Here is a 21,039-nt window from a genome sequence, read left to right on the forward strand (position 1 = left end):
GGAGGGTCAGTATCACCAACAGAAATGCCGAGGACAAGCTTTGCCTAAATCTGGCCTGACACAGACAAAAGTTCTGTTTCTGTCATAAAAATACCAATCCATCAAATGTGTCTTCCTTTCTATAAAAGTGAGTTGATCACTGTTGGTAATTAGTTTATTATTGATAACCTATAAGACAAATTCTCAATCCAAGTATACCACACAACCTAAGTCTAGTTCTATGGAAAACGCAACAGGGCAACTCACAAGTCACACTGGGGACAGAAGGGTCACTGATTCAGCTAAACGCACTTACTGTGCAGTACAGAGACCTGTAACCACTGCCAGCATCCACCTCTGCTAATACCTCCAACATGGTAACGAGCTTCCAAAAGTGAGATAAACATGACGAAGAGAAGATCTGAGAGCCAAGGAAATGCCTTAAGGAGCCCGACAATAGAATACTAACCTCTGAGTTCTGCCTATTCTGGCTTCCTGGGAAAATACTGAATACTCTGCAAAGCACACCCTAAACGTAGAACAGAGGAAAACTGTGAAGAAGGGACAGCGGCTGACAGGCAGCGCCCGAGAATGCCCTGCGCACGCCCACAGTCACAATCCGAGTGGTCTCCAGAGACACCCCTACACTTCAGCACCACGGACCCTGGTCTCACCTGCCTCCCTACGTGGTTATCTGCCTTAACAGAACGAGACATGCTGTAGGATGACCTGAGACGTGTGCCTGTCACTCTCCCCCCAGGGTGTACTCCAGTGTTCTCCTGGGGCAAGGCCAGGTTTGGGTTGACCCGTGGACCCACAGAACAAGACTGGGTAGGTCTGCCCAGCCCAGCACCACCCCCACCCAAGTGCCCCGCATACCTCAGGATAGAAGGGGGCAGCCCGTGGATGCTCGACCTGGCAGAGCAAGGCCGGAAAGGAGTGTGGAGAGGCTCACGCAGGACTTGCCACAGGAATCTGACCTTCCCTCAGGACGGAGGCTGGTCCAGCTCCTTCCAGTGGATTCTGTGCATCTGTGGTGCTAGTGTTAGCCGGAGTTTCTGGGACTTGTGAGTGGACAACCCTGATGGACAGACATGTGAACATCAATCCATCAGACAACAAACCTGTGATTGATGGATCAAAGGGAGACTCGGAACACTGGGTTCAGTGGGTCCTCAGGTGTTTCTCTGCCATATTCACTTTACAGTATCTTTGAAATCTTTACCAGACAGATGCATAAAGGTTCCTTCAAGACATTCAATTACACAAGAGTTACATGCCCTAGGCAATTTATAAATCCAGAACAGCTGTCTACTAGATGCTGTTGGTAAAAAACCAAACAGCCACCCTCTCCTGATTTCTAAGAGGAGTGGGCTTGGCCCCCAGGGCTGGGCCTCCTCTGCGTGGCCTCGGGGCACCAGGCACAGCTCAGACCAAAGGTGGCTTACAAGTAATCTAAACCCCAACGATGGTCCCATCCTTCCTGCTACACCTGGTCTGGCATGACAGGACAGGAAGGAAACACTTCTGAAGAACTTCCAGGAGAAATATCATCACTCCAAATAAGAAACCAGGAAGGCTTCACGGCAACAGCCGATCACAACCCCCTTCTGCTTCTTGCCCGCCTCCCTTGAGGCCTTGAGGCCAGCGCGCACCTGACAAGCGCCAAGGGAACTGGAGCAAAAGAGCCCACGTGGCCCCCAACTCGTTCCCCTCTGGGTGGATGAGGGCGACAGTGGCAAAGTCACAAGGTGGGAAGAGCCTGGTTACAGAATCACCACTCGAGGAACCCAGAAAACCTCCCCTGACTTGACCTGAACTTGAAGACAACTTGTGCCCTGTTTCCGCACATGAGCTGCAGAGGGTTTCAGACACGGCAGCTCAGTGACCTCAGGGAGGGACAAGTCTCATCTTCTGTAAGCTGTGCCACACCTGAGGGACGGCCTTGAGTGGTGACATCCTTCTACGACACAGGGGGTGAAGCCACCACAGCAACGGACGCAGAGCAGGAAAGTGAGGAGAAGCAGGGCTCCTGGCAAGCTCTGCCCGAGCCTCACTGGGAGCCAACAGACAGTCCTGCCTAAGCCACTCTGTGCAAGACACTTTGTGACCTGAAGCCGCTTTCTGATGGAAATAGAAAGAAAGGGAAAAGAAACCCAAACCACCTGCAGGCTCGGCACGCCTAGATAAAGACTGTTAGCACTCTGATCACCTCCTCTATCTCAGCAAGGACTGCACCCGGGTCCCTGGGCCCGCACCACCCTGACCCAGACACACAACACGGCCGCCAGAGGCCCTGGGGGAAGTGGAGACACATCCGGCTCAGACAGACCCCACGCAGGACTGATCTTCCTCCCAGTCTGGCCCCTCTTCCAAGGGGATTGCCTCACGGGGCTGGTGCCACGAACAAGCCAGCACACATACCACACTCCGCAGGCCACACGGCACAGAGTAAGACCTCAGGAAATGCGAGCCCCACCAGCAGAAGTGGGGACCAGACAGCCACACGTAAGGAGTAAACCCTGTGATACACTATCTGGCAACAGGAAGGTAGGGAGGTAGGGGAGTGATGGAGCCCACTCACTGAGGAAGTGCCGCGTGGGGAGTGACCCTCGATGTCTGCAGAGCAACGTGGACCCGGCAAGGCCCAAGCAAAGGCCCTGACACCAGGCCTCCAAGGAGGCAGCTCAGGGAACGGCCCAGAGGGAGCCCCTGGGGGGCCCTGGGGGGTGCAGACTGCTCTAAAAAGAGGTTCCCCCTGCCCCAGCAAGGTACAGATGCCACTGGGTGAGCAGCCTGCCCCCCTGGCTGCTCAGGGTCCTTCCAGACTGCCCTCTGCTCAGCAGCTTCAGGACACAAGGACCACACTGTGCGTCCCGTTTTACAACCTGCTTCCTCCACCTAACATTAATAGGAACACCTTTCTATAGCATTAAATGTTCAACTATCATCTTTGTAACAGATGTATTTTTTTTTACTAACTGCTGTATCATAATGAATTTACCCAATCTCCAGTTGTTGCTAGTTTCCAGTATTTTACTCTGAAATAAAGCTGGAGTGAACATCTGCTTAGCTAACTTCCTGTAAGTTTATAATTAATTTCCTTAGGGTAAGTTTCCAGAAGTGAAATTGCTGGGACTAGTTATATACAAAAGAAGATGGTTTTTTTTTTTTAAACTGAGTGCCTGCCGTGACTCTTAATAAAACAGCATTAGAGAAACAAGCAAGCGTGTGAACTGAAGACTTAGGTGAGCTGTTTAGTTGCTTCAAAGAGCTGCGGACCCACCCTTCACAGCAAGAATAAAACTTCAAGCCTAACCATACAAATAATCTAGACAGTTGAGCAGCAGACTCAGGAATGCGATACAGGGGCCACAACAGAAGTTTCAAGGTACACCACTCAGCTACTTATGAACATTTCTACATTGACTATAATATAAATTCTGTATTAAACTTTTCATAAGATCAGAAAACAGGTATCAGAAACCTGTTCAGATACTGCCAAAATATTACAAAGTACACAAGAAAATGGAAATTATCCTCAAAGAGCCCAAAGCTTCATAAACCAGGCAAATCCATTCACGTGCTCCTTGGTCTCCTATCTCACGAGACTCACACAGGTCAGAGAAGCAAGAGGAAATGCATGTGGCTGAGGAACCTCTGGAGGGGGCGAAGGGTCACCTGGTTGGGGATTTGCTGATTCACTCAAACACTATCCAGTGACAGGATCTAAAACACTCTGGGGGTAACGGGGGGGAGGGGGAGGTTGGCAAGTCTGTCCGGTTCCTTTTTTCTCCATGGAAAGAGCAGGAGCAGGATCTCCCCAGAAGTGTCCTTCAGAGGCACAAAGGACCCCAGGGTGACCAAGCTGAAGCATCCATTCTCATGCCACAGGGAACTCTCCCTTCAACCAGGTCTGGGAGGGCAAACACGGGGAAAACACAGAAAAGAGAAATGGTGACAAGTGAGCGAACGCACAGGGTCCCGCCAATGCGTGTCCGAATCAGGACACAGGGAGTCTTCCCACCAGGCGGGGCGGCAGGGATCAGCGAGGAGAGACAGTGGTCAGTGGGGGACGTGGAGCCCACACGGAGGAGTCCGCCCTTCCCTGCCTCACGGTTCCTTCTCAGCCAAGGACGGTTAGGGAGACCCAGGGATGACACGGCCACGCACCCTCCCTCCAACCATCCTTCCAGAAGGGGAAGACAGACGGGCAAAGGGCTCACAGCGGGCAGGCACCATCGCAGGGGAGCGGGGACCGGGACTGTCCTCCCGAAGGGGCGGGGTGGGGGGGACTGGGAGGAAGCAGCAGCGGGGGGACAACAGTCACACTCAGGACAAGAGGCCCGGTCTCTGGCTGAGACACGTTCCAGGGCATCTCCCTGAAAGCACTGTGGGAAAAAAGAAGGAACACAAGACCGAGAAATCCAAGCTGTCCACCAGACACACAAACACTAAACTGAAGGAGGCTGGGGGAGAGCCAGAGCCCAAAGTCTGGCTCCTGAACACAGTTTCCCATCTGGTCCTGCAGAGATCCCCGAAGTACCAGGAAAAGGTCATTATACCTTCTCGTGGGCTGTCTACGCTTGTTTCACTTTTGGTTTTCTTTCAAGTCGGCTGTAACATACAACCACGAAAAACACTCTGTATTTGTACAACTGATGTATGTCATGTAAACAGACCCTTTTACACTAAGTCTACCATGAGAGCACCTTTCACAACTTAGCACTAGAGAAACAAGTGTGCTTTACATTTCCGGCTCCAAAACCACCCACAGCCTCCGCTGGCAGGATTCATCACAGGAAGGAATCGCTGCCCATCACTTTATTATTGCTCCATGAAAGCCAGTGGCACCGAATGACACGTATGGCTAATTAATGCACGACAAAGGAGGCAAGAATGCACAAGGGAGAAAAAACAGTCTCTTCAATAAGTGGTGCTGGGAAAACTGGACAGCTACCTGTAAAAGAATGAAGTTGGAACATTCTCTAACACCATGTACAAAAATAAATTCAAACTGGATTAAAGACCTAAACGTAAGACCAGATATTATAAAACTCCTAGGAGAAAACATAGGCAGAACACTCGCGGACACACATTACAGCAACATATTTCTTAAACCAGCTCCTAGACTATTGGAAATAAAAGCAAAAATAAACAAATGGGATCCAATTAAACTTAAAAGCTCTTGCACAGCTAAGGATATCATCAACAAAACAAAAAGACAACCTACAGAATGGGAGAAAATATTTGCAAATGATGGGACTGACAAGGGACTAATTTCCAAAATATACAAACAACTCATACACCTTAGTATTGAAGAAACAAGCAATCCAATCCAAAACTAGGCAGCAGACCTAAACAAGCAAGTCTCCAATGAAGACATACAAATGGCCAACAGGCACATGAAAAAATGCTCAGCATCCCTAATTATCAGAGAAACGCACATCAAAACTACAATGAGTTATCACCTCACACCAGCCAGAATAGCCATTACTGAAAAATCTACAAGCAGATGCTGGAGAGGGTGTGGAGAAGAGAGAACCCTCCCACACTGTTGGTGGGAGTGTAGACTGGTGCAGCCACTATGGAGGACAGTATGGAGATTCCTTAAAAAACTGAAAAGAGACTTACCAGGTGATCCAGCAATCCCACTCCTGGGCATACGTTCGGAGAAAAATAAAATTCAAAAAGATACACGCACCCCAATGTTTGTAACCACACTATTTACAATGACCAAGACATGGCAACAACCCAAATAACCATCAACAGATGACTGGATAAAGAAGATATGATACATACGTACAATGGAACACTACTCAAGCTATACAAAATAATTAAACAATGCTATTTGCAGCAATATGGATGGACCTGAAGATTGTCACTCTTAAGTGAAGTGGACCAGAAAGAAAAATGCCATAGGACATCACTTACATGAAGAATCTAAAAAATAATAATGACACCAATGAACTAATTATTTTGATTTCTTGAATATGTGTAAGCACATTTGTCCTTTATGACTGGATGACCGCAGTCTGTTGATTCTTATTTTGTAGTTGGTTTCATTTCTTTGCTAACTATGTAAGTTTAAAAAGCTAAAGATCTAGTCTCTTCTTAGAAACAATAGCACATATATGCAAACTAAAAAATGTGCAGTATACTGTATATGTATTTACATGCAATATACTGCATATAATATACTATAATACTGTCTAATAATACTACAATATACTATAATAGTTCTACATAATAAAGCTGAAGAAGGAAAAAAAACAAAAGCCAGTGGCACCGATAAATTCCAAATTTGAAATCCTGAGACCGGCCTAGTCGCCATTCATGGGGAACGCGACACGGAGGCGGCAGGAAAACTTTCCGGAGGAGAGCGAGCGCCAGGGGAGCCGCTCCTGAGTTTCCGAGGCAGGTGGCGCCCGCACCCCAACCCCGCTCTGGTTCTCGACGCTGCCCCCTGCAAACCCGCGGGGCCCGGGGCTCTGCGCCCGGCCGCCCGTCTCCAACCCGACTCTCTCCCCAGACCCCGCCGGACCGCCTGCACTCCGCTCCACGTCTCTCCGCGCAGCACGCGCCACCGGCGACCAGGGGGAGGGGGCCGGGCACCCACCTGGCCCGGCAGGCGCCGCCCATGCCCGCCGCCCCACACGTCGCTGGGAAGACTGCAGCAATTACACCTTCCTGCTACCCTTAGCCGGCGAGCCCAGGAACGGCAACAGCCGCGGCTGCCTGGGGAGGCTCCTTAGAGAATCCTGAGCCTCCCTCCGCAACTGTCCCTACAAAGCCTTCGCGCTCCCCTTCCACTTGGAGAGCCCGTGGCCACCCTCAGCGTGCGGTCAGCCAACCCTCTGGTCGCCGCGGACGCCACGCACGGCAAGAGCGACTCCTCCCGCCTCCCAGCCGCGCCTCCGCCCCTCCGAGCACCTCGCGCCTTCCCTCCATTCCCAGGGTCGGTCCGCGTCCCGTCACGCGCTGAGCAAAGGGGGGGGGGTGGCGGTTTGCTGCCGCCCCCATCCCCTCGCTGTGCCTAGTCTGAGCGAGGCGCGCAGCTCCTCGCCGCCCCGAATCCCCTGCCAGGCCTCCTCGGGTCCCCCAGCTTGCCGGGCGGAGCGGAGACTGTGACCTCCACGCGAAGCCCCGCTCGGCGCCCGCGCCCGCTCCCGCACCCGCCGGCAGCCCCGGGTGCCAGGCCCCCGCGCAAGGCTGCCCCGGAGTCCCTGCCCCCCACCCAGCCGCGCAGCCCTCGTGCCCCAACCCCCAACGGCTCCCGCGCCCCGCGCCGGGTCTCCGCGAGGCTCTGACCCCGGCGGCTCGCACCTTCCTCACTGCAGGCATCCTTCGGCCCTCCAGTTCAGCAGGCGCCCGGTGACTTGGCCCGTCCGCTCCTCATTCCGCCGGTCAGTCCTCCAGCCCAGGCTTCCTCGCCGCTGCCACAGCCCAGAAAACCTCCTCCGCCTCCCTGCAACCACGGACTTCACGGCTGGCGCATGCGCACTGCGCGCCCGGCGGGGAGCCCACCCCGCCTCCCGCGAGCCGCGCACAGCAGGGGAGGCCAGCGCGAGGCGGCCGCTGGAGAGAGGCGGGGCTGGCGCCTGGGGCAGCGCTGGGCCTCCGATCCGCGACCCCGGCCCGGCGCCTTGACCCTGGCCGTCCAGCCGGCTCGTCAGGCACGACTCGGGGAGCGCGCGCACCTCCCGGCCAACTAACTTGCGCGGGGGGCAGCGGGTCACGCGGGGACAGCGGGGGACTTGAGGACCGGGAGGATGCAGCTGCAATGAGGGGATTTGATGAAAATCTGCTCTGAATGAAAGGCAGTGCTGTAGCAGAGGGCAGCGCGCAGACTGATGGCTGAAACAGCTAGTTCTTCTCTCCCTTCTCCTCTTCTAATACGCTCAGACGTTTTGGCCTAAAGAACTTTACAAAACAGTTAATCTACTGTGCATTCATTGTACTTGCGGTCTGACTAGAGTGGGGGGGGGGGCTGAATTCAGAAATTATGAGACTCAGAAAAATATAGGCAAAGTGCTTCTATCTCTCAGGATTAAAAAATTAAATAATTACCTAGTTTCAACCAAATCTCAGACTTTCAATGCAAGCCATGTCCAGTGCTTTGAACCACAGCAGGGTTATGGGACTCTGTCTTTTCCTTCCTCTGCAGCAGGTAGACATTCACATACCCCCCCTTCCACAAAGCGGACTTCAGAGTGCAAATTATGTGCCAAACTTAAGGATCCTTTAAAAATGAGAGCCCAAAGACTTTAATTCAGAGCAAAAGAGATTTACACAGCTGAAAGTGTCAATTGATGAATTTTAAATGTCTTTTTTTTAATCAAAAATGAGACATCCTTCCACATTATAGGATCAAAATCTCTCCAGTTTTCACCAGGAGAATATGGATCAACTTATAGAACACTTTGGCTTATATTTGTTTTCATCTGTGTGCAGTAATGACTTCCGTTTTATAAGAAACAACTGATAGAAATTAACATTACTCGTAATCTTTTTAAACATTTTCTTATAATATTTGAATATCTGTATGCATCCCTTATTACCTGCATTACTTGATACACATGAAATACGTTGTCAACAGCAATTAAAATAACTTTACATAATTTATTCTTCATTGTTAACAATCTGAATCCAAAGAAAATAGATCACACTTAGATTTTTATTTCACCAATGAATAAACATTTCTGGTTTTCCCTTTCTAATATGGAAATTCACACTACTTTAATATACAAACTATTGTCTATATTTTTAAATTTTATATATAAGTGCAGAAAAAACAAGCTAAGAATTGCTCAGGTATTTGAGCCATGAGACAGTATTATTTGATTTTGCAAGATGAATTCTTAGTAGTATGTTTCATATTCTTTGACATTATGCATTCCTGAAAAGAATATCATAAGTATTTAAAATAAACATACAGATCTATCTTAGATGTCTTTTTTCTTTGACTTAACCTGATGAACTGCTCTGCATTTCAAATACACTTAACCTGATGAACTGCTCTGCATTTCAAATACACTATACTATTCAAATACACTATTCTTTTTTGTCAGTGAAGATGTTTCACATTTCTACAAAATTTTGCAATTTCAGACAAATATGTTAGAGTGGCTGACAGTTAAAAAGGCATATTTCATTATACAAATTATTAGCAAATTTAATGTAAAGGGGGAAACCTGGTGAGATTTCCCAGTTCCTAAAAAAATAATTTAAAGGGATAAACTGAAAAGTCATTAATACTTTTATCATATCATTAAAAGTATTTGGCCTCAGAGAAGAGAAGTTATGTCTACACACCAATTTGGGGAAAATCGAAGAAATTTCAAAAGAAACAGATTGAAGTCAGTCCATCAACAAACTAATTAGAAAAACATTTTTCTGAATCTGATACTGCAAAGTACTGTGAGCTTATGTTAAATCAATTAAATAAGCATATAATTAATTCATACTTCAGTCCTTTAGACCTATCATATACATATTTAGAGAATGTTTTTAAACCAAGCCTCACTATATTATGTACAAATAAACATCCTATAAAATTGAGTTACTATAAGATTTTAAGTCAAGACTTAATCAGAAACAACTGAAATGGTTATTGTGATATTCTTATTTCCAGTGACTAACTGACATCTCATTTAGACTGACTACTGCACTAAAAGTAGAATACCTGGAGAGAGAGCTGATGTCTATGCCAAAAAATACAAATAAAAAGTGAGGGAAGGACAACATTCTAGGAAATTATTGCATGGGATGCTGGAACTTAATATTTACAAATCATCAGTCAGTGTAAATTTTCTGCCACTTCCCCTTCCATATTTCTTGCCATATCACCTTCCACTCCATGGGTTAACTAGAAGAAATGGATAGCTGTTGCTTCTTTAAAAAGAATGTGCTCATTTATATACCTTTGCCTTTGCATACAGTTTCCCTTTGTCTAAAATGTCCCCCTCATGCTTTCCCCACTTCCTATTCCCTTCTTCCTTGACTTCCTGAAAAACACCACCTCATTTTAGGATGGTCAGCTCCAGAATCACTTCTTCTACCGTTTGTTTCCCCATTGATGAGCCCTGCCTGAGGCAGGTGACACCATCTTGCTTCTCTTTGAGCACCTTTCCCCTTTCCTCATGTACGGGATCTTTGTTGGAGACTTGTGTGCCTTAGCCCTTTTCATCTTTTATATCTGTTTCTTTACAAAGTGACTAGACCATCACCAGGGATCAATATATATTTGAACTTGAGTTCTGAATTAATCAACTTGATAAATACAGAGTTTTGTCCCATGTTTTAGCTAGAATTTTTTGTCTACAAATAAGAGCCCAGTTTAAAATGCCTTAAATATTGCAATATATTAACTCACATAATAGGGAAGAGGAGTAGATAAATGCATGTGATAAGCTGACAACTTGAACGGTCAGTCTACGGCTTGAGGAATTCATTGCTGCTTAAAACAAACATTCTGGGAAGTGGAAATAGCTCAGTACTAGAGTGCAAGTTTAGCACATACGAGGTTCGGGGTTCAATCTCCAGTACTTCCACTAAAAAATAAATAAAAATAAAAGATGTTCCATGAAATAAAACTGAGTAGTTGAAATTCCACTACTAGTAAAGATAACTAGTAATCTACTAACTTATATTTGATTCCCTGCTTTGTAGTAAAATTGCCCACAATATTTTACAGCTTCTCCCAGGAAGCTGTGGAACCAGTTGCCCTAACTGTTGAATCTGAGCTGACCTCGTGACATAGTTGGATCATTAGAAAGCATCAGAACTGCTACTCTATTAGTTTTGAGCCTGGACCTCAAGAACATTTGCAGTTCTGTTCTTGCGCATTTTGGAATTCAGCAGCCATCAAACAAACCAAGTCAGGGTTCCCTGCTGGAGGCTGAGAGGCTACACAGAGCAACGTGCCAACCATTCAAGCTGTAATGGTTCAGACAATCGTAAACCAGCCAACTTGATCACCACCTGATAACAGATGCACCAGCAAGCCCAACCAAGACCAGCCAGGCCCAACCAGACCAAAAGAAATGCTAAACTACACCAGACCCTAATTGTGGGCTGTAGACTCTTGTGCTGTGTCATAGGTGTTTTATGCCACTAAGCCCTTGGATTAGTTACACAACAAAGTTGTTGCACATAAATTCTATACAGTTCATTTCCCACCATTTCATTTTAGTAAGACAAATGTATCTTTATGGTATTTTTCTTTACTTTCTGAATTGAATCTGAATATTAACATATTTGAGTGATGTATTTGATTGATCTTTCTTAAAAAGACAAATAAAACTTGTTGCAAAGCTAGTTACTGTGTATTTTGTAACTGTGGATCAAATGATACTTCACTGCCAGAATTCTTCAGAGTCCTAGGCATATACTGGTCAGTCAGCAATTCAACTTTTTGTCTTTGCAAGTCATCCTCTCAGGTCAGTTACTCCTAACTTTGAATCAGAAGTATCTTTACTAAGCTCTTATTTTCTCCCACAAGGGTGCTTATAGAGCTTTACTCCAGCAAGGAAAGTTACTCAATACCTTGCGGCTTTTTTTCAGAATTTTCTTTTTTCCTTTCTCTAGCATCAAGTTGCAAAGTTTTAACCGGCAACAGCTGACCTAGAATATTTGCTTGTCCTCAGGTAGTCAGTTTCATCATATGAGTTACTGCTCCTGAACTTGCCTGAAATGGAGGACATCTTTCAAAAATAAAGAAAGAAGTTTAATTGTCACCCATGTTCTCTCCCTCTTCTCATGCTATATAATTCTGGCTATGAATATACCTCAAATAGCTAAATCGATATCCCACTGGATCTAAAAGCTTTCATTCCCCCATCATCTGCCTACGACGGTTATCACCACCATGCTCACCTTAAGCGCTCGGTGACGTAACTGCTTTAACAGCTTCTTTGCGTTGTATTTCATTATCACACTATCAAACTCTTGCCTGGAAAGTTTAGATTTTGACTTATTATTTTCTATGACTAAAATGTCCCATATTTCATCCCTCGTTGCGTGTTATAATCTTAACATTTTAAGTGTTTATTCCTGGGACACACACTGAGCTTCTGATTGGCTATGGTGCTTTCACTACAAGCAACTAAACACCTGACAATCAGTCACTTAGTCAATGAAGATATTCAATAATCTTGTCTAAAATAAAATCCGATGTTGGCAATTGCACAGTTAATTCAGTGATGCAGTGAGAATACCAAAGATCTAGGTTCTTTTAATCATTCCTTCCCATTGTTCTCAATAAGCTGGCTTTTATCATCAGACTTATTGTCTCACGGTCTCAAAAGGTCTGCCCTCATTCCTGGCACTGTGTATACATCAGTGTCCAAAGCATGAAGGAGAAAAAAGTCTTCCTATGGTGAGATCTCTTTTACTCATCAAGAAAAATATCTTTCTTATAAGACTGTCAGACAGATTTCAGCTTATATGTCATTGGTTGAAAGTGTATAACATGCAAACTCTATACCACCAGTCAGTAATCTAAAGGTCAGTGCTTAGGTCAAACCTGTTCCCACCTGTTTCTGCAGATAAAGTGATGTTGGAATACAGAGATGCCTGTTCATTCACATCCCACCTACGGCCGCTTTCTCAGCACAACAGCAAAGCTGAGTAGTTGTGACAGCGATTGTGTGGTCTTCAAGGTCAAACATTGTTTACTCTCTGACCCTTAATAGAAAAAGGTTGCTGAACCCCACCATGAAAAATCTATGGCATTACTAGGATGGGTAGAGACAATTCATGATTTATCTCCTAGACTTGGGTATATTGCAGACTAAACAGATTTCAGATTCTATACAGTAAAGAAAAGTGTCACTCTTTGGACAACCAGAAGTATTTGCTGTAGCAACTACTCAGTGGGAAATCTCCGTGCTTACAGAAGGACACAAAAATAAAGTACCAGACCCTTGCTCTCAAGTTAGCTTATGGCTTATACTCATAAGGTACAAGTTTCCAGTTATAAGATTCATATGTACTTGAGAGGCAACGTACAGCATGGTGAGCACAATGCACACTGCCGTACGTTACATACGACAACTGTACAGAGCAAACCCTAAGGGTTCTCAGTATAAGGACAATTTTTTCTTTCATTTTGTATCTACATGAGATGATGGATGTTCAATTAACGTACTGTCGTAATCACTTCATGATGTTTGTGAGTCAATTCATTACGTTGTGGATCTTAAACTACACAGTGCTGTGTGTCAGTTACATCTCAGTGAAGCTGGCAGGAGATGAATGAGTAGACTAGATCTACAGACATCACCGTGGATGGATCTGAGGAACAAAATGTTGGCTAAAGAAGAGAGTAGAGGAGTTGCAGTGGCATCAAGTTAAACATATGTGTACATATTACATGAATATACGACTATATATGTCTGTATGTGAGTAAGTATATATGTGTGTGTTCTGTGTGTATATAGAGCCAGAGGGAGGGAGAGCGAGCGGGAGTGCGAGCCTCGTATTTCCAGATTCCTTTTTGATTAGCTCCTTTGCTGTACGAAATGTGTTTGTAACCCCAAATCAGTGCTCGCTGTGCTTTCCCAGTTATTTGTACATGTGTGCGGAGAAGCATTCACCTTCCCTGGATGAGATCACGCAAGGCAACACGCTGCCTTGTTGTCCCAGCTCTCACGGTGTAAACAAGTATCATTTTCACAATCTATCTGGTGCCACATTTTCCACATCTTTGTTCTTTTCCTTGGTGGCTTTACTGTAAAACTGCCCCCAAGTGTAGCACTGAAGTGCTGCATAGTGTTCGTAAGCACGAGAGGGCTGTGGTTTTCCTCATGGAGAGAATACATGTTAGCTACGTTCCGTTCAGGCACGGGTAAGAGGGCTGCTGACTGGGAGTTCAGTATAAATCAATCAAGACTATATCCTAAACGCTGGTCCAGCCATTATGGAAAACAGTATGGAGATTCCTCAAAAAAACAAAAAACAGGCTACCATGTGATCCAACAATGCCATTCTTGGGCATGTACCTGGAGGGAACCCTAATTCAAAAAGATACATGCACCCCAGTGTTAACAGCAGCACTATGTACCATAATCAAGACATAGAAGCAACCTAAATGTCCATCGACAGATGACTATATAAAGAAGTTGTGGTGTATTTATACAACAGAATGCTACTCAGCCATAAAAGATAATAAAATACTGCCATTTGCAGCCACATGGATGGATCTGAATACTGTCATTCTAAGTGAAGTAAGCCAGAAAAAGAAAGAAAAATACCATATGATATCACTCACATGTGGAATCTAAAAAAAAAAAAAAGCAGCAGCAGCAGAAGGAAAAAAAGAGGACACTAATGAGCTCATCTACAAAAGAGAAACAGACTTGCAGACATAGTAAACAATCTTATGGTTACTGGGGGAAATGGGGGTGGGAAGGGATAAATCCAGGAGTTTGAGATTTGCAAATGTTAACCACTATGTATAAAAATAGATAAAAACCAAATTTCCTCTGTATAGCACAGGGAACTATATTCATATCTTGCATGACCTTTAAAGAAAAGAATATGAAAACAAGTATATGTATATATATGCATGACAGGGACATTATGCTGTACACCAGGAATTGACACATTGTAACTGACTAAACTTCAATTTAAAAAATTAAACAAAAAGAATATATACTAAACAAAGTACATTTAAACAGAAACACACATAAGACAATGTATTAATCAGTTGACAAAAATGTTCCACTCATGAATTTGTCTTATGAGAACTTAATGTAAATATTGAAGATCAACTATATATAAGAACTCAAAAATAATTTAAAGGCTAAGTGGATGCAGATCAATCTAGGAATAATGTGAAAATTATTGGTTGGATATACAGGGAATTAATGTTACAGTTGCCTCTAATAAATGAAGAAAGCAAATGGGCCTGGGATTGGGAGAAGACAAGTTAAATTTTAGTTGTATTTAATGTTAAATGTAAAGTTGCTCTCATTTTACTTAAAAAAGATAGTAACCCACTAAAAAATTAATAATGGCCAATTATCTCTGTTCCAACCTCTCGAGTTCGGATTCTCATTATGTTTTTTGGTTTTTGTCTTTTGGCCTGGGAAGAACACTTACAGTCTGACACAGAAATCATTTATTTCATAATATTGACCATGTTTAGTCTGATAGGAGCACATTTCATCCTCACTGCGTCTTAACTAAGCTCCTACAGCTTCTCTGTAATACAAGACACCCACTGCGTGTTGTTCCAGGGACATGCCTTGTGCTGGCCACTCTGCGGACTCATATCCTCTATCTGCAATGCCCTGCCTAACCAAACACAACTCCGTCTTCAAATCCCGGCACAACCATCCCCTCCCCCACACTCTACCTTGTTTTTTGTTTGTTTGTTTTTTAAGTTTGTACTTATTTAATAAGAAAATTGCTCCTTTAAACAAAAAAATAGTGTCTTTACATGCTGGGGTGTGTATAGATAGATTCGTATGAGCTGAAAATAGATTCGCAGCAGGTTTTCCCCCCAAGGAAAACTCAAAATGATGCAGGTGTCAAGATCCTGAGGCCGGGAGGCCACACGCAGGCTCTTCTGTCTGGCCGAGGCACCCAGCAGACAGCAGGTTGGTGGGTCCTGGTGCAGGTGTCCCGGGCCAACTCCAAGACACTCTTGGGGGTGGCCGTGCCTCGGTCACTGTCTCTGTCCCCTTCATTGCCTCCAGAGGGCTGGGGACCTTGATGTCTGGGGCGGTGGCGCTTAAGTTGTGCATGGGGCAGGGTGCTCAGTCACTGGGCCGTGGACCCGTCATGGCACTCTGTGCTGCCGATGGTGGGGTAGACGTGCTTCTTCTTGAAGGCCATGGCCTCCGCCTCCTCCCGCGTGGGGTCCAGCGGCTCGTGCAGCCCGCAGTGGCCGAAGCGCTGGCTGTGCTTCTCCAAGTGCACCCGCTCCAGCATGAGGCCAAGCCTGGGTGCCGTGGGCACGACCACCTTGGCCTCCCCCCAGCTGCGCTCCATCTTGGTCCCAGGCGCGCAGCCCTCGAGACGGCCACCACCAGGCCCACCATCTTCTGGGCCTGCTGCATCAGGAAGCTCTGATCCTTGATTGCAGCGAGCTCCATGCCCTCCCGCACGAGGGGCTCCTCGCAGAACATGTCCAGGATGTAGCGCTGGGCGCTGGGCTCCCGGGGCCCCTTCCATGAGGTGAAGTTGTGGAAGCTGTGGGTGCCCTTGTAGCAGGCGCGGAGCCGGCTCCTGCACAGCACAGTGCCTGAGCTCAGCCGGTAGGCTTCTTCTTGCATGTCCTGGTCCTTGTGCGTGAAGGCGAATGTGGGCAGCACGTAGAAGTAGGTCCCGGCATCACACTTATTCTTGGAGTTGAAGCCGCCCGTGACCCTCTTCAGCCCCAGTATCTGGATCTGAGATGGGAGGTGGCTGTTGATCTTGTCTAAGATGTTGCCGACCAGCCACACCTTGCGGGACACGACCTGGCCGTCCACAGGCACCCCCGTGTCCGTCCAGGCGCAGCGCTGGAAGGACATCTTCCTGATGTGATTCTCAGGAATACCGCCCAACCAGGGAAGACCAGGTCATCCTCGATGGTCTTGAATGGCAAGGACCCAACGCTGCTCTGCAGGCCGTGGCCCCCTTCCTGGAAGAGGGCACGAGCAGCACAGTGTTCCGCTCAGGCAGCTCGCGGGGCTGTTCCCCATCCTCGCTGCTCTTGAGCTGTTTTGCTGCTGCGCTGTTCCCTCCTGGATCCTGGCCGGGCCCTGCCAGCCGCTGCGGGCCTTCGTGTCCTGCCCCTGCCTGGCCCTGCGGGCTCCAGCGCCTCCCCATTCCCTGCGTGGGGAGGGGTGGCGGCAAGCAGAAGTAGCTCGGTCCCAGGCGTGGGGTCCACGATCAGCTGGGTCTCCTCGGGGCCCAGGCCGCCCCGCCCGCAGGCAGGAGAGCCCCCTGCAGGGCCGGGAGTGGTGGGGAGGGGCGTGGCATACTCCTGGCCCTTGACTTCCCCCACGATGCAGTAGCTCGGGACCTCTTGACCCCTGACCTCCCCGGGGCCCCCTACTCAGCAAACAGCCCCTCCTAAACTGAGGCCACCCCCAGGCTCCACCCTGACCCTCTGAACTCTGATGCCCTGGGACCTCTTAAGCTCCATCTCTGCCCCTCCTGTATTCTAACCTCCTGGTCACAGTCACAGTGGGAGGGAGGTGAAAAGCCAAGCTTTGAACCCGCGGGGGCTCCAGAACGCACTTTCTTGACCACTGGGCTGCGCTGTCTGTCCAGAGATATGAGTGTCAGGTCCACTTTCCACAGCACACGTGACACCCCTGTGCCCTGCAGGCCCCCCAGAGGGCATGGGCCACGGGAGAGGGGCTCCTAGAACATCTGACTCACTCTTGCTCTCCTCGTGCATCCACTGTGCAGCCAGCGGCTCAGGCTCTACTGAGTGCACTCTGGGCCCTTGCAGAGGTTTCAGCTCAGCCTCTGTGCTCAAGGGCTTCCAGTCCAAAGGAGGCACAACAACATAAACCAGTAAACCCCGCTGGGCAGCAAGGGCCCTCCGACAGGCCCACCTGGCCCCCTTCCTCAATAGCGCCTCCTTGTCTCCTCTTGACAAACTTCTGCTCCCTCATCACCTTCTCCAGGAAGCCCTCTTGACCTTCAGGCAGGGCTCCAGGACCCCCAAGTCTCCCTCATCAGGGCCCTGCCCAGAGAAGAAGCAGGGAGGGCTTCCCAGAGGAAGGGAGCAGGAGTTTTGTCTCAGAAGGCGAGCAGGAGTCAGCCTGGCAGAGAAGGGAAGTGAGGACCCAGGTAGAGCTTCAGGTCAGACAGGGCCGCTGGATGGGGGGAGCTTGGTGTGGGCAGAGAGCTGTGGTCTGCGTAGCAGTGAAGTCAGCGGCCTTTCTTCCTGCACTGAGCCTGGAGGGAGACTGGGAGACCTCTGAAGGCCACAGAGGAGGAGCCTCTGGGCACCATAGCACCAGTCCTGCTTCCACCCTTCTCTGCCAGGATGCTGAGCTCAGCCCCCAGGGCTCAAGGGAAGTTTCCATACTGCAGACCTGGGGGAGACGTTGGACAAGGCTTATCACCCTGAGGGCGGTGCCAGGCCTGCTGCCACATGGCCCAGGACAGGTCAGGTGGAGCAGGGGCTGGTCCGTGCACCCTCATGTTACAGCTGGGCCACAGAGGCCTCAGAGCAGGGCCTGAATAGCCCCTGGGGCTGCAGCTTAGGGGAGAGAGCACTGAGCCGGGGGTTCTGAGCCCCCTGTCCTCCAGGGCTCTGCCTTCTCCCCGGGGCTGCCTCTTTTTCCCATTGGCAGGCAGAGCAACCCCTGCCCTTGGTGGACACTGGCACATGCCTGGCCAACGTGTGAACCACGGGAGCTTGTCACCCTGGGTTTTGGAAGAACTGTGGCCTCCCAATTCTATTTTACAACGAGGGAAACAGGCCCAGAGAGAAGTAACTGGCATGCCGGAGACCCCAAGGTGGGCAGCCACTTAACCAACTGACCCCCAGGTCCGCCAGGGCTGAGGGGAGACCACCCTCCTTGGGACGAGGGCTGATGATGGCTTTCTCATGGGGGTGGGGGATGAGAGTGGGAAGACTAGAGACAGGGGAGGAGGAGAGGCCGGGACCCTGGCAGAGGGAGGCCCACGTCTGACTAGACCTTTGTGAGGCTGTGCCTGGCTGCTGGCCTCAGAGGCAGGGAGGGCGCAGCTTCTGCTAAAAAGTGAAGGAACACCTGCTGGTCGTTAAACCCACACCTGTGACTGGTTTGGCCAGCTCTTAATGTCCTCGAGCCTGGGTTGGCTCATTGGACCTGACAAGTGATTCCGCCAGGCCTACTATGCGCCAGCCTACACTTTAGTGGGGAGGAGGCTCGGCCCTGGGCTGGCCTGGGCTTCATCTCCGGGTCCGTAAAATGAGGAGTTGCCCACAGTCACTGAGACTCCTGTGGCCCCCACTTAGGGACACGGCCTGGCGCCCAGGGCTGGAGAGGAGCCAGTGCTGATTCTCTACCTACCATGTGCCCAGAGCCCACCAAGGGGTCTCATACCCATGAGGAGTCTCACACCCCTGGCTTGGTGAAACCTTGCTCCAGTCTCAGATGGCTGCCTCTTAGGCAAGGGAACAGATGCTCTAAGAGGGGCTTGTAAATTACAGAGATCACCCCCCCCACACCCAGGGTGATCCCCCTCCAACCACCCTCCTCTCCAAGCTAGGATCCTTCCATGGCTCCCCATTGCCCAGAGAACAGAGTCCAAACTCCAAAGTCTGGCATTCCTGGGGTGTCAGGATATGCTTCCTCCTTCTGCAATCTTATTCCCTAGAATTTCCTTAATGAAGCCCCAGGCCAGCTGGTTGTTTAAATATGCTCGGCAACAGCTCTTTCCAGGTGGATGGCCTGGCCTGGGACTGAGCTGAGGCCGGGAGACAGGAAGAACCAGGGTCTGGGTCCCCGTGACCTGCTGCGCTCTGTGTGCCTGGCAAGTTAAGTCCCTTGTCCCTCAGGAGAAAGGGAGACACCTGTGAATTAGGGACAGAAGTGCCTGGAAAGTGCCCCTCCCAGCCCACCTCCACCACTACATGGTGCTGCTCGGCCCAAGCTCATGCTCCAGCTGAACTTAACCTTCACTTGGCACTTTACAGTTTGCAAAGGGCTTTCTGCCTATTGCCTGACCTGGCCTCACTCCCTCTCTGGGCAGGACTGGGACCCAGTTTGCAGGTGAGGACATGGGCTCAGAGCAAGAGTGACCTGCCAAGGTCCCACAGGGGCTCAGCTCCCCTCCTCCCCACTCTCCCCACCCCAAGCCTGCAGTAGAGTTGATGGGGGCTTCTCTCTAGGGTGGCTGTGGGAAACCAGCAATGGGAGATGTCCACTTAGGGGAAAAAGGACCCCCACCCTGGCTGCCACCAGCCTGGTCTGGCTGATAAAATGGTTAATGGTCAACCTACAGCAAGGAGTTCCCCCCTCCCCACTCCCTCAACAGACACACACTCACCACAAGCCTGAGAAACAAAGCCAAACTCACCGACAATGGGAGGTGAGGACAGGTCCCCCTCCCCCACCTGCCCTGCCACCCAGGGGCCCATTGGGGCCTGCGGGGCACTGCCAGGTGAGCTGAGCTGACACCCCAAACAGCAGGGCAGCTGCAGACAGCCCTTCCTACTGTGGCATTTCTTAAAGTGTATTTGCCGTTTTGCTTAATTAAAAAGAAAATCACACAAGACTTACTAGAAAGCTACAGTAACGCACAATACACGAGGCTGTCAAGCTGCGATCATTCAGACAGTGTGGTATCGATGAAAGGACAGACACACAGATCAGTGGAGCAGAACAGAGAGCCCAGAAAGAGACCCATATAAATACAGGCACCTGACCTTTGACAAAGGAGCAAAGGCAACACAATGGAACAAAGATAAGTCTCTTCAACAAACGGCGCTGGGATAGCTGGTCATCCACATGCGAAAAAAAGAATCTAGACCCAGACCTTACACCTTTCACAAAAGTTAACTCAAAATGGATCTTATGCCTAAATGTAAAACTATAAAGCTTCTAGAAAATAACACAGGAGAAACCTAGATGATCTTGATCATAGTGATGATTGCTTAGATATGGCACCAAAGGTGTGATCCAGGAGGAAATAACTGATTAGCTGGACTTCATTAAAATCAAACACTTCTTTGTGAGAGACACTGTCAAGGGAATGAAGAGACAAGCCACAGACTGGGAGACTATATCTGCAAAACACGTCTGATGAGGGACTGGGATCCTCACTATGCAAAGAACTCTTAAAACTCAACAATAAGAAAGTGAACAACTCAATTGAAAAATGGGCAAAAGGTCTGAAAAGCTACCTCACCCAAGATGATAAATAAGCATATGAAAGATGCTCTTCACCATAGATAATCAGGGAAATGCAAATTCAAACAACAATGAGATACCAATAGACACGTATTAGAATGCTGAAACTCTAGAATAGACAATGTCAAATGCTGGTGAGGGTGTGGAGCAACAGGAACTCTCGTTCATTGCAGGTGAGAATGCAGAATCGTGTAGACACTTTGAAAGA

The 21,039-nt window shown here is 48.5% G+C and overlaps 1 protein-coding gene and 1 pseudogene across 6 annotated transcripts in view; both read right to left on the reverse strand.

Moving 5' to 3' along the window:
• Positions 1-21,039, reverse strand: part of LOC140688710 (transport and Golgi organization protein 1 homolog) — a 104,955-nt gene that overhangs the window by 45,933 nt on the left and 37,983 nt on the right. For 4 of the 6 annotated variants that reach the window (XM_072948435.1, XM_072948436.1, XM_072948432.1 and 1 more), the window contains exon 2: positions 859-1,060. The exons of 1 other annotated variant lie outside the window; for it this stretch is intronic. The gene's annotated coding sequence lies outside the window, so the exon portion shown is untranslated. Of the gene's footprint in view, positions 1-858; positions 1,061-7,305; positions 7,479-21,039 lie in introns of those variants that run through there. One more of the 6 variants, XM_072948434.1, reaches the window with a different exon arrangement.
• The window catches only part of LOC116278337 (pseudouridylate synthase 1 homolog pseudogene), a 40,950-nt pseudogene continuing 34,739 nt past the window's right edge, over positions 14,829-21,039 (reverse strand).

The sequence above is a fragment of the Vicugna pacos genome, chromosome 23 (genome assembly GCF_048564905.1).
Source record: "Vicugna pacos chromosome 23, VicPac4, whole genome shotgun sequence".
In the NCBI taxonomy this organism is placed as follows: Eukaryota; Metazoa; Chordata; class Mammalia; order Artiodactyla; family Camelidae; genus Vicugna; species Vicugna pacos.